Source organism: Anoplolepis gracilipes, chromosome 1 (assembly GCF_047496725.1).
Source record: "Anoplolepis gracilipes chromosome 1, ASM4749672v1, whole genome shotgun sequence".
In the NCBI taxonomy this organism is placed as follows: Eukaryota; Metazoa; Arthropoda; class Insecta; order Hymenoptera; family Formicidae; genus Anoplolepis; species Anoplolepis gracilipes.
In genome coordinates, this window is record NC_132970.1 from 21,672,277 (window position 1) to 21,685,961 (window position 13,685).

The following is a 13,685-nucleotide window of genomic DNA, read 5'->3' on the forward strand; positions in this document are numbered from 1 at the left end:
TTGTCTCAGTCGGTCTTTGTATCGCGCTGTTTCCGCGCTGATAATGCGCGTTTCTGTCGGGAGATGCTATTTGAAATAATTGCACTCTTCCGTATCTGTGCGTGATCCGCGGTTGTATTTTCGACTGAGAAAAATCCTGCTTGTTCCGTTTTGTGACAGAAATGAAATATGCTTAGCGCGTTTGTAATATATATAATTGCGCGCTGCCAAAGAGCGCCGCTGCTGACGTATGCAACCGTATGTAACGATGGAATTGTTTGTTCGTGTGAAAAATATTTCTCGATATGGACGATTTGCCGATGATGAAAACTTTCGAGTTTGCAAATTTTTCTTTGCGGGCCCGTATATACGTACGTGTATTTGGCATAGGTAATATCCTCTGTCGGAGATTCTCTCTCTCGTGATTTCATCCCTTTTCCAATATTTTCATATCTGCGCGCTCTAATATTTGTTTAATTCGCGGACGACGACAAAGCGTTACAATTTTACGAGGAAAATCGAAATGGCGTTTCGCGCGGCAAATATACCGAATGAACGATGCGAAAATAGCGGCATCCGCATAACAAGCTTTACGCGCGTGCAATTTTCACACGGCGCGTTAAAGTCAACAAAATAATTTAGGCGCGCAAAGCGGGTAGCCCGCGGTCAAGGGATTAAATATTGATTTATTCGGGGAAGTGACACAATATATAGCGGAGAAAAATTTAAATGAAATATCTCGCAGTATTTCGATTTCGCGTCACAAGTTTTTTCGACAATAGGCTGATGGCGAATATCGATTTGCTTTTGACTCTGCCAGCAGTTTCAAAAACAATTTAAAATATAGTACGTATATAAAGTATTAAAACGCCAATAAATCAGGCAGCATTAACTTTTTATATTACAGTATAAAATCACAGGAGTATTTTTTTTTATAAAAGCATTCAATGTTTAAAAAAGCATTCTTAAATACTTTATTCAAATGTGCTCGTTTATCGTGGATGATTTATTTTATGAATTATGCTTACGGTTTTATCATGATAAGCCTCAATCACAAAGTTAAAAAGGTATGAAATATAGCATAATATTATGCTTTGCTTGAGTATAGCTATACTATGCGTTAGGGAATAAAAAAGTTTTATGGCTCAATCGAGTTTCATATAAAGTTATAACTTAGTACATTATTATAAAAGATTATTAGCGATGCTCTTATGCGTTTAACGCATGCATTTAGCGTTGAAACTATCAAACTTTCTAATTATAATCGCGTCTTAATTTATATATTCTGAGTTCATTTATTCAACGTTATTTATTATACACAACGATGGAGGATATATAAATAATATCAAGTTTGTGTGAGTTATTATTGTTGATCGCAAGTAGTGAATATGTATTTTATCATAAATTACCCTCGGTAATATAATGTGAAGCTTATTTAAATCATTATGAATTATTATGTCATTTATAAACGATAAAATAAATTATAGCGCATTTACATTTTTAGTCGCACACGTTACCTTCTAATATGTTCTAATGTAAAAAAAAAATATATATATATATACAATTTTGCAAATAATCTAAATATTATCTTATTGAATAGGATGTAATATCAACTAATATTTAATTAGAACGGATCTTGTAGTAAATGGCAGGCATCATCGAGAAACAATAGCGAGCAAACATTGCAATTACTCTATAACTTCTACGTAACACATTCACTGCCGTTCGAGCCAATAGCGATCGGTCAAAATCTCCGGCGTAACCATAAACGGGAAAGGAACCGGTCGGTCGAGAGGAGAAACTCGAGAATCGCTCGACAGGAAGTCCGAACGGCAACCCGCTCGACCTCGTTTATCCGTCGACGACGAGAGGCGCCCGCCGTCGAACCACGAGAATTTAATAGAGGGACTTCCAGGGAGAGACAATTTTCTTGGTATCTCTCGTGGAGCGGCGGATAACTCGCCGGGAGAGATGGACGGAGGGGTGGTTGTCGGGTGAATCTGGAGGGCATCGTAGATTGGAGCGCTTCAACTTTGATTCTGAAAGTTACTCGTTAGTTTCCGGAAACGATGTCGCGTTTGTTACAGTGCCTGCAATGCTTGTTGTAGAGAGATACCGTACAAATCTGTTACGATCTGTAGAAAAATGACATTGGGATTTTTTTCGGAAAAATCTCTCGTTAAGTGTAAAAATTGTAAATATAAAAAATAATAAAATCGCGCGTGATGTGTTATATCATAGATCAACGGAATTGGAATTAAAAGAAGGGATTACGAAAAGATATAAAAATCTATCCTCATACACATGTAATACTACTGATTAGATGTAATACATACACATAATTTTTAATCAATCCACGCTTATGCTTCTTATTCACAATCCTGTCATAAAATATTTGACGTCAAGTTTATTATATGTATGTATGTTTTGTTAGCCGTTTGTACAGTAATAAAAGCACACTCACATTTCGCACTTTTAACTGTGCAAACGTTACTCTACAAATGGATGGCTTTACGATATTTCAAATTTATTTTAAAACGTTATTTTACGAATGCGATGTGATCACATGATTTTCGTCGTTGGATGGAACGTGTGTAAGAAGCTTGCTGGAGTTCTCGGGCTCGAGTAAAAGGCAAGATGACATCAAGAGCCGCTTTCTCTCTATATATATGTATATGTAGCAATAATTCCTGTGATATGAAGCTTATTGGAGATCCGACTTATGGTTTATGATGTTTCAATTACGCATGCAATTATGCCGATATTACAATTGTTCTAATGCTCGATCTACTATATCTTTCAAATACTCCCATAGTCTCGAGCAGAGAGAAAGAGAGAGCGAAAGGTAAAGAGAGAGAGAGAGAGAGAGAGAGAGAGAGAGAGAGAGAGAGAGAGAGAGAGAGAGAGAGAGAGAGAGAGAGAGAGAGAGAGAGAGAGAGAGAGAGAGAGAGAGAACACCAAGTGCCAATGAGAGATAGTACAAGAGAGAAATGGGGGATCGAGAGGGCGATTTCGGATGAGCTACAGGGTTGTCCCAAACCGCACGTCTCCACCGCTATTGGTACCAATTCGACCACCGTACCCGGAGCGCAGTTCCGCTGGATTCGTCGCTATTGCCGGTGGCATTGTAATTGGCTGCCAAATGAGAACCCAATCTCTCCTAAATCTTCCAAAGTTACGCCATGTGGAATCGGTTACGGCGTCTCCTTGGGTTTGAGAAAACGAAGATGCTCAGGATGTCCTCGGCGAAGAGGAAAATAATTGATAAATGAATCGGGACGCTAATGGTGATAACTAGTGATAATAATGATAAAACTATATACACATACCCCGAAGGCTAATATTATTAAATGCTAACCACCAATATTGATATTCCTCTAATTAATGCTGATATTCTTCTAATCAATGCTAGTGTTCTTATAGTTGTATACATATACACGCATTTCAACGTTTTATTTACTTTCTATAAATTTTTGAAAAGATGCTTTGTGTGTGCAGCAGTAAGAAGTTCATGATTACAAAGGGTTCGTAGCATCCTTTTAGCGGCAGAGAAACCTGTATGGCCAACGAGAGGAATATAATGAAGCGCTTTCAAGAAAAGAGTCTGTCGGGGTTCGACAGAGTTCTGTAGATCATTCTCGGGTCTCGTTTTTCGTTTAATCCAAAACAATGGCTGAGGCAGCACGAAAAAAAAGGATGAAACGAATCTGTAAAGAGTGGAAAATTATTTGCCGGGAGTGAAGCTACAATAAAACTGCGGAGAGAAGACACACAAAATTGATTAAAGACTCCAACTCTTTTCACGCATACACGTGCCTCTGACTTGCACTCATTTTGCAGACAGTCATTAAGAAAGATGATGGTTAGGCAGCACTGTTTGCGACGTAGAAATGATTTCCACGGCACATACATATATGGCAAGATTGCGAGAATATTACGAATTCTGTTTCCTCTCTTTTTTTTCTATCTTACATTCTAATTAATAATATTTTCTATTATTACTTGTAATTGTTGTTACATTTATTTTATATAAAAAGTATTTTATCTTTTTTAAGCATTTATATTTATATGCAATTTTGTATATAAGTATTCCTAAATACGTTTCCTGCAAATTTAAACATACTACTTTACACAACGTTAATATATTTTTGATAATTATCTTTTCTCAATGTTCATTTGCTTCCGTATCTTTCGCTCTTATAATACTTGAAGCAAATATAGTCGGTCGTATATTGCCTCAGGCTTTGTGTATAGACAATATAGAGACAGTCTATTACGGCGAAGAGATTGAAAGCGCGAAGTCTAATATTGATTCATTATCGTCTAAGCAATTGAGAGAATACATTGATCGTTTGCAATTTCTGAGTGAAAAAGGTCTTTAGATTTTATTTATCGATTTGATTATAAAACACACACATGTACACAAAGATGCAATGTATATGTTTTTAAAATTACATAAATGTTTTCTTTCTAATTTTAGTAGTTTTATATTTGCTTTAATTTCTTCTTATATATAATTTTTTTCTATTTTGATTTTTTAGTTAATTTAAATTACAATCTAATTGTACTTTATATATTTCAACAGGTTTTTAATTATTTATTTTATAAAGTAGATAGTTGTGTACATATCTTTATTATAATTTAAAAAACTGCCAATATTAATAAATCAAATATTCTATATTTTAATGTATTTCGAAAAATTTATAATACGAAATCATTTAATATATTTTAAATCAATACAATAAAAAAATAATGGGAAAAAATAATTATTTATTATTATAATATACAGGCAAAAATAATTAGTATAATACATGTAATAATTATTACAATACTTTAATACGTTTATTTTCAATTTTTATTGCGACAATTTACTGTTGCTACCATTTCCATAATTGGAATATAAGCGAAAATTACCAAGAAATTGTGGACCAATCAGAATCTTGCTATCAGTTGGCCAGATTCTTTTTTGAAAGTCTCTAATTTTACCTCTCATTAGGCCCTCTATCTTCATATTGTTTCATTGTGACAAAGCATGAGACTTTTTTGCATTACTTTCATAAATTTTTCCAATAAAGTGATTATTTATAACTAATAGAATGTCAGAACGCAAGAAAAAGAATCGAGATCATGATCATGAGAGGATCATTATTCGAAATATAAAAGTGATGTAAAATTCTATCAACTAGAAAAACAAGTAGTTATCTTAACAAAGGTTGTAGAGATGATAAATATTCAAAAAGAACAGATTTCATCAAATCCATCTTCAAAAGAAATATCAGTTGATACCATAATAACCCAGTAAATGCTAGATATTCCTGAAATATTTGTAAAATGTTCCTAAAATCCAAAATTAACATCCCAAGAATATTCTAAAACATCCCGGAATATTTAAAGAATATACAGAGAATATTCAAAATGTTCTAATTTTTTATCATTTTGTATACTGTTTTATTCTATTTTTTATTTCATTTTTTATGTTCCATACATGTATCAAAATTTACACTTGAATGTTCCTTATTACATACAGGTAATGTTCATAGAATATTCTGAATATTTCACAATTATTTGAACGTTCTATATGAAGATTTCTCTACTATTCCAGGATATACAGAACTTTTGGAATACAAATAGAATATTTCAGGAATATCTAGCGTTTACTGAAAATGAGTAAGTAAAAGCACTAACGTAATTGTAATTACTCAGTAAAAAAAAATCTCATTCTTTTCACACAAAAGTTGGAAGGTAATGCCCACATGGCCTTATCAAAGTACGATTTCCATAGAATATCATTGTGATTGAGTTCAACAAGAACAAAAATATTATAAACTGTACAACAAATAACACACCTAATTCTTTCATTCCTTATTCTTGCTAGATGATGAGAAAAATAAGGAGAATAATCTGAATATGGAAGAGATCTTAGATATTGAAAATGAAGAGAAAAAATTAACAAAAAATCTTTCTAAGCAAAAGATGGGAAAATAGTGCCTTAAAAATACTGAAAATGGATCCCAATGATTGTAAATTCAAAAAAAGAGATCAAATATCACCCGGAGCTAATGAATACATGGCTAAAATGGAAAAATGAAGGCCTTCCAAAAGAGAATAAAAAGGAGATTCTAAAATCATACAACAGGAAAGACGATTTCTACCCCTGATTTTAGTTCCACTACTTTTAGAAATTGCAAAAAAGAAAGATCAACATTTTATGGACACATAGAATTTTGTTGGTACAACCATATTAATAGACCCTCCAGATAGTTTGGACGAGGATATATTTACGGACTATAAAAGTCATGCTAGCCAGATTCTGACTGATGTCTTTCATCAACAGTCAGTAGCGAGGAAATTGTCCATCACACCACAATTAAATAAAAATATTAAACCAGTGGTGGAAACGATGATTTTTAATGAATAGCTTTATGGAGATAAAGCCAAAGATGTTAAAGAAATCCAAAAGAAGATTGTACAAAACATTTCTGAACTCGACCAAGACAAACGACGAACAAGTCATCGTTCAAGAAATAACTCGAGTATAAAATCATTCAGAACGTCATTTTGTAGAAAGATGGAAAAATATTACGATTCAGATAGGTATATTTTAAATTACTTAAATGAATATAGAATTCCATTTATGAAAATACCAATTCAAAAAGTTCCTCCTAAGGAACAAATCTATTCTATAGAAAGAACTGAAAAAATACAATTAAAAATTAATGAACTCCTAAAAGAAGATGCTAGACCTTTGTAAGAAATGCGAAAGACAATTTATTTCTTTCTACTTCCTTGTTCCAAAACCTGATGGTATAAATCATTTTATTTTTAATCTTGAAAAATTAAATAAATTTATTAATTCTCTACATTTCAAATTAGAGAATATTCGATCTGCGCTAAGTTTAGTATTGCGAGGAGATTTTCTGGATTTCTTAGATCTTAAAGATACATTTCTAGTTTCCATCTGCAAAGCCATAGGAAGTTTCTTAGATTTAAGTTCAAAGAAAAAAGTTTTCAGTTTTTGTGTGTTTACCCTTTGATTTATCCACACACAACACACACATACACACACACACACACACACACACACACACACACACACACACACACACACACACACTAGTCTATATGTCTTCATTAAAATAATAAAACATATTATTAATAAATTAAAACTTCAGGAAGTAGTAGGTACTGATATTATGATTAGATAATTTCCTCTTATCCATATTAAGTTAAAAGTCGTATAAGGAAAATATGAAAAAAGCAGTCATTTTTCTAGAACATTTAGAATTTATTTAAACTACGAAAAGAGTTTTCTAATTGCCAAATAAAAATGCAAATATTTAGGTTTTATTATTGACTCAGTTAAATTTGCCTTAAATTTGACGGATAGAAAAAAAAATCAAATAGTAAGAGTGGTAAATAAGTTTAAAATTAAAAAGGTATATAAAATTAGTCATTGTAGGCGATTAGAAAGACAGAAATTTTTAGCATTAAATTTCAATGAAGCAAATATGTTTATAATTGAATCTATGTTAGGTTTTAATTGATGAAAATTAAATGTTGTCATTGGATCAAATTCAATTAGAACTCAAGTTTATACTATTGAAATCTTTTCTGATTCTTTCCTATCAGGTTGGGGTTGCTACTGTAATAGTTCGAAAACTTTTGGGGTTTGGAATAGACAAGAAAGGAAAAAACATATTAGAAAGAAAGGAAGAATCATATTAATTATCTCAACTAGCTGCCTTTTTTGCGATGAAATGTTTCGCATCAAAATTATCTCAATGTAAAATATTTAATATACTAATAATAATATTACTTCTGTTAGACTAGATACTACTGCTATCTCATATATGAATAAAGCTGGTGGTGTACAATTCCCACATCTTGGTGAACTTTCGAGGAAAATTTGGAAATTGTGCAAAGAAAGGAAAATATGGTTAAGAGCATCGTATATTCCTTCGATAGAAAACATAAAGGCCGACGTTAGAGCATTACGTAATATTAATGCATATTCTGAATGAGAACTTTCTTAGACTGCTTTCAAACAAATTGAGAAGCAATTTGGTCTTTTTTCAATAGATCTATTGCATCTAGATAAAATGCAAAATGTAAAAGAAATTTTATTCTGGATTCCTAAATCCAAAAGCTGCTGACGCTTTTACTGTATCATAGAAAAACAAAAATTTCTATGCCTTTCCTCCCTTCGTACTCATTCTGCGAACATTAAGAAAAATAATTAATGATAAAGTAATAGATATTATTGTATAGTACCATTGTGGCTCACTCAACCATGGTACCCTCTTTTTACATCACTCCTCACTGAATCTACATTCAAGCTTGATAGCACCCTATTAACATCTCCTTACAGGGAAAGGACCCATCCACTAGCATCCCACCTTTCATTGGTGACAGACAGGTTATCAGGTGGCAGTCTTGAAAAAAGAATTAACAGAAAAAGTCATGGATGTAACGGTCGGTTCTATTACAAAAACGACGTTGAGACAATATGAATGTCTAAAACATTGGTGGGGGTTTACTTATTTAAAAAAAGTAGATATGTTTAATGCAAAAATAACAGATATTATTAGTTTCTTGAATAATCTTATTTAAAAAAGTGCAAATTATAGTTCATTAAATACTGATCATTCCACAATTTCTTTGATTTCAGTATATGATACTAATAAAATTAATTTCAGTATATGATATTAATAAAAATGGTTTACTTTCACGCTTTTTAAAAGGAATATTTAAGCAAAAACAAATCTATCCAAAATACTCTACAACATGGGATGTTTATTTCGGTATTTAAATATCTTAAATATATTAAGATTACGAAACAAATCAAAACATTAAAGCTCGGAGTTTGTCAACCAGACTTAATATTATCATGTCTTAAAGAGAATTCAGGTCTGTATGTAACAACTGCAGATTATATAGATTACACGGAAGATTTGAGGGATAACGATACAAAGACAAAATGGCAGAGGAGTAGCCACCTGCTACCTTTTCAAAAAATTACTAGGCATTAAACGTTGAAGTTAGGCATGACAAGCATAACTACAATACTATCGTCTTTAAACAAGACATTTCGTATAATTTCGATCAAACGAGCTCGCCGAAGGCGGGAGGGATCGTACAATTATAGTAAATAATTTTCTTTTATTGTGTACAGAGAAGAGAAAATCTCATTTTGATCTTATTTTCTTTTACGTCATAAGTTACTATTTTGTTAATCAATCAAATCCGAGATTGTTGGTCAAACCTTGCTCATTCTATGTTGCAACGTGAAGATCATAAAATAACTTTATCTCCTGCAAAGAAAGAGAAATCGCACATTCGTGACATGCACAAGTGATCAGACCTCAACATTTTTCTGCAATCCTTTATAGAACTGTCATGCTAGTATTGAGTGACTTCTGAAACTAAGTCCTTTCATTGTACGTACATCAAAAGCAAAAGAAAGTTGAGTATTTCGAGAAATCTTGATTACACACAAAAGTGTCAAAAATCTATTAAAGAAACGTAAAGGCACTTATCTTTAGTTATGACATTAAAATCAGTAGATATATTTGTTGCCTGATTTATTTACTATATTAAATTCTTATAAATTCTTATACATAATAATATAAAATAATAATCTTTTGTCTAGAAAAATGGTCAGCGTCGATTTTTTGTTAGCTAATACTAAATCAAATCTGACTTTGATTAATTCATCAATATCTGCATGACCCAATTTTTTTTTTTTTTTACTAATCGATGATCTCCCGGCTGAACATTTCCTGAATATAACTGTCGTAACATACGGCAATACACAGATTGTATCAAGCGCGACATCTAATATTTTCCAATACGCCTCTCTTTTTTCGCTTTGATCTTTGAGAGCCGTCGCAACCGAACACTCGATTCAATCGCTCGAAGAGGAAATGCGAGGAATACGATGTTATAAAAGTCACGATGAAATGTATGTGGATATTATTGACTGGTATTGAATAAACGCTGTATCATACGTGCTATTGCTATTATTTGTCCCGGTATTTATTTGTTTAAGAAGCATGCACACATTATTACTAAGTAGATAAAAGATACATTATATTGTAAAAGCTTAAAGATAATGGTGATGAAAAAAACTCTTTTTCTTTTTGTCACGCATATAATTATCTTTTTTTTTTATTTTAAAATCTCTTTACAAGTTGTGTAGAGTTTTTTAAGCTTTTAACTTCAAGTTTTTCGGACAAGATATAAAATTTAAGATCCTCGGTGTTTATAACGCAAAATTCGATATTGGTTATATAACTGTATGATAAAGAACAGTGTATTTAATAGATTACGTCTTTATCGCGCGAGAAAAGATGAAAGTTTACATACTAAAGTTGTAAATTGGGAAAACATAATTTTCCAGAACGTATACTAAAGGAAAAAATTACGAGTCGAGTTTGCAATAATATTTGCATAATATTTTGAACATGAGACATATGTATAAGCATACGTATATTCTTTCTGTCAAACTACATATGAGAATAATTTCACAGTCTGGCTTTTCACGTGCAGCTTGCCAGTTTTTACATTATTTATAAAAGATAATTATTCTTTTTCAGAACTTTGAATACATGCGTTCTCTCATTCCAACATATATTTCCACGTTTAATTAGAATAGAAATTCCAATATTACATGTTTTATTAATCCCGAGACGAATATTTTAAAAAATAAATTTTTAAATTATTTTTAAGATTATTTTACATAACTTTTATGTTAAGTTTATTTCAATATTACACTATATTTTATATTGGCAATATTGTTACAGAAAAATATTGCAATACATTTTTCATTGAGAGAAGTAAAACGTGAAGCAAGATTGTATGTAGCATACAGAATAGCATAGAAATATTAGTTAAAAATTGTATTAAATAATTTAAGATAAAAGATACAACGGTATTCGCATCATAGATATATTAAATAGAGATCAGGCTTTATTTATCTACTGCGCGTCAAGATAAGTGGGTTAAAGGAGGAAAATTTTCCTCCTTCGCGCATGTGCAATAACGCATTTCTCCCGGCGGCTCATTTTGACAGCGCGAAAATAACCCATTTTAAAAGGTAAATGTCAATTGTTATGTATCATATATCTATCGTTCACTGAGAGAATTATACAAATGCGCATGCGCAAGGGAGGAAAATTTGTTATCTATCGACAGTTATCTTGACGCGCGGGGATCTAAGGCAGAAATGCCGACAAAGCCCGATCTATATCTAATATATCTATGATCCGCATGCATAAATAAAAAATTTACTACAAAAAGTTATAATTATAAATGATAACTTATGATATAAATATAAAATACAAATTTTTGTACTAAAACTCATATAAATTATTCGTCACTTTAATTTTTTCTTTATGTCATGCGATAAACATGATCGATTTCTATGTTCATCATGTCGTGTGTGGTATCTCATAAACTAAAGTAAAAAAGAAGAAAGTGAAATGTGCAAAATTCCAGCGAAAATCATTCCGACTACGTCGCACCCTTCGACATGAGAAACCCTCATGCATAACAATCGTGACGAGCGGTGCGACGCGGCAGTTGTTTTCAATAGGAGCGTCGTAATTGCTGGCAGACAAAAGAAGAAACCATGACGAGAACCCTGCCCTGCGTCTTTCCATAAGCTTTGCGGAATGCGAGACGTCGACTGCGACTTCGACGAATGTATACCTCGTCAGTGGTGGTGTCATCGTCGTCGTCGTCGTCGTCGCCACCGCCGCCGCCGCCGCCGTCGTCGCTGTCGTCGTCTCGGCTGACTGAAAGGGGTTGAAAGCCGCGGCAGGGGTTACCCGTTACATAAAGGGCGCATTCGCACAATAATGCGCGTCATACCGTGTGCGTATCCGTGTGTGCGGTTACGTGCGGAAATTACACGCTCTGGTAGACGTCTACTCTGAGTCGCGCGGTTGGATTATTGAGAAGACGAGTCCGCAAACTACCTTGACTTTAGCTTTTACGCGATCTTGGATGTGGGAACTGGGATTCGTCGTGAATATAAGGAGAGGAAACAAATTAAGAAGCGTAAGGTATTGCAAACTCAGAAATCGCGGAAGATTAATTTGCGTAAAATGTAAAAATTGGGGACATTGATATAATTACGTGAGACATGCTCGGGGCTTACAAAAGTCGGTTCTTACGAATAATCCCTGGCTCTGAGTTCAAAGGGAGGTCTTTGTAGTAACGAAAAGTCGGATTAATTCCAATTTCGCGGTCATTTTTTTACAGTCTCCGCGCGTAAGGGGTTAAATTAATTTCTTTCATCGTCGGCGTTTTCTACCGCCATTCGCCGCTTCTCGACGCGGACATCGTAGAAATTATTCGAATTTTACGGCACGTATCTGTGATTCTTAACCCAGATCGATGCTGATGTCATCAAGGACCAATTAGATTTTTTTGCACGACTATCGTTTCATCCACTGTCCTTGGCTTTCTAGCTCAACAGTCTCAAACAGATTACGCCAGACTAATGGTTTTCTACGAAATTTACAATAACAAGCTAGTAAATTATATTTTTGGAAATTTCAATTAAATATTACCTGAATTATTAATGGTATTTGTTAGAAATTATACTTTTTAAATATTTTGTGATCTATTTAATAAATACAATTTCTGTCAGAGTTTAATTGTATTGTTTTGTAAACAATTTCTATCTTATATGTATTATTTTTTTATAAAAAATATTTCTATATTTATTGCTATCAGTTATACACAGGGTGTTTCAGACCACCCCTTTTATTTTGAAAAGGGATGATGCTAAAGAGGGAAAGATATATTTATCATGAAAACCTATCTCAAGTTTTCGATGGGGGTACTTTCAGTTTTGAAAACCTCTCCCTCCCCCCCCCTCAAAAAAAATACCGGAAACGGAAGACAACTCAAAAATTTTTAAAAATATTATAACACATTTTTCATTGTGAAAAGTAAAACGTGAAACAAGATTGTATTTAGCATACAGAATAGCATAGAAAAATTAGTTAAAAATTGTATTAGGTAGTTTAAGATAAAAGATACAACGGTACCGCATGAACAAATAAAAAATTTACTACAAAAAGTTATAATTATAAATGATAATTTATGATATAAAATAAAAATTTTACCGGGGGGGTCCTCAAAACTGAAAATAGCACTATCAGAAACTTTAGATACGCTTTTACGATAAATATGTCTTTCCCAACTTCTTAGCATCATCCCTTTTCAAAATAAAAGGGATGGTTGGGTGGTCTTGAAATACCCTATATAATTATCTATTGTTAAAAAATAATTTTATTATTATTAAGTTTTACTTATTACCAATCTCTTTCTCCTATTATCATTCTGATATATGTTTAATAAAATACTTTTCATCACATTTTTCTTAGTTATTTTTATTATATTAGTATTTTTTAATAAAAATGATCAAAAAATGCATTATTACATAAGTTTGTTATCATTAATAGCTTTACATATAATCCTGTCGTTACATTTGCAGTGCGTCATAATATCGTTACTAATCTCACTAAAACAGGATCGATGCCTGCAGTGAAATCTTCAACATGATTAGAGGAGTAGCATTAGATCGCTGAAATCCTCATTTCGTCGATTGATTGTCGTGCAGTTCAGGGAAGACGTAGATTCGGGGATTCTAGAAATCCGGAATAAAGGTGACGGAGTACAGAGGATGAAGGATA

General features: G+C 32.6%; 1 protein-coding gene and 1 pseudogene across 4 annotated transcripts in view; both read left to right on the top strand.

Moving 5' to 3' along the window:
* The window catches only part of LOC140671816 (protein amalgam), a 218,230-nt gene that overhangs the window by 167,058 nt on the left and 37,487 nt on the right, over nt 1–13,685 (top strand). The gene's annotated exons all lie outside the window — the stretch shown is intronic.
* On the top strand, nt 2,947–7,034 carry LOC140668452 (uncharacterized; annotated as a pseudogene).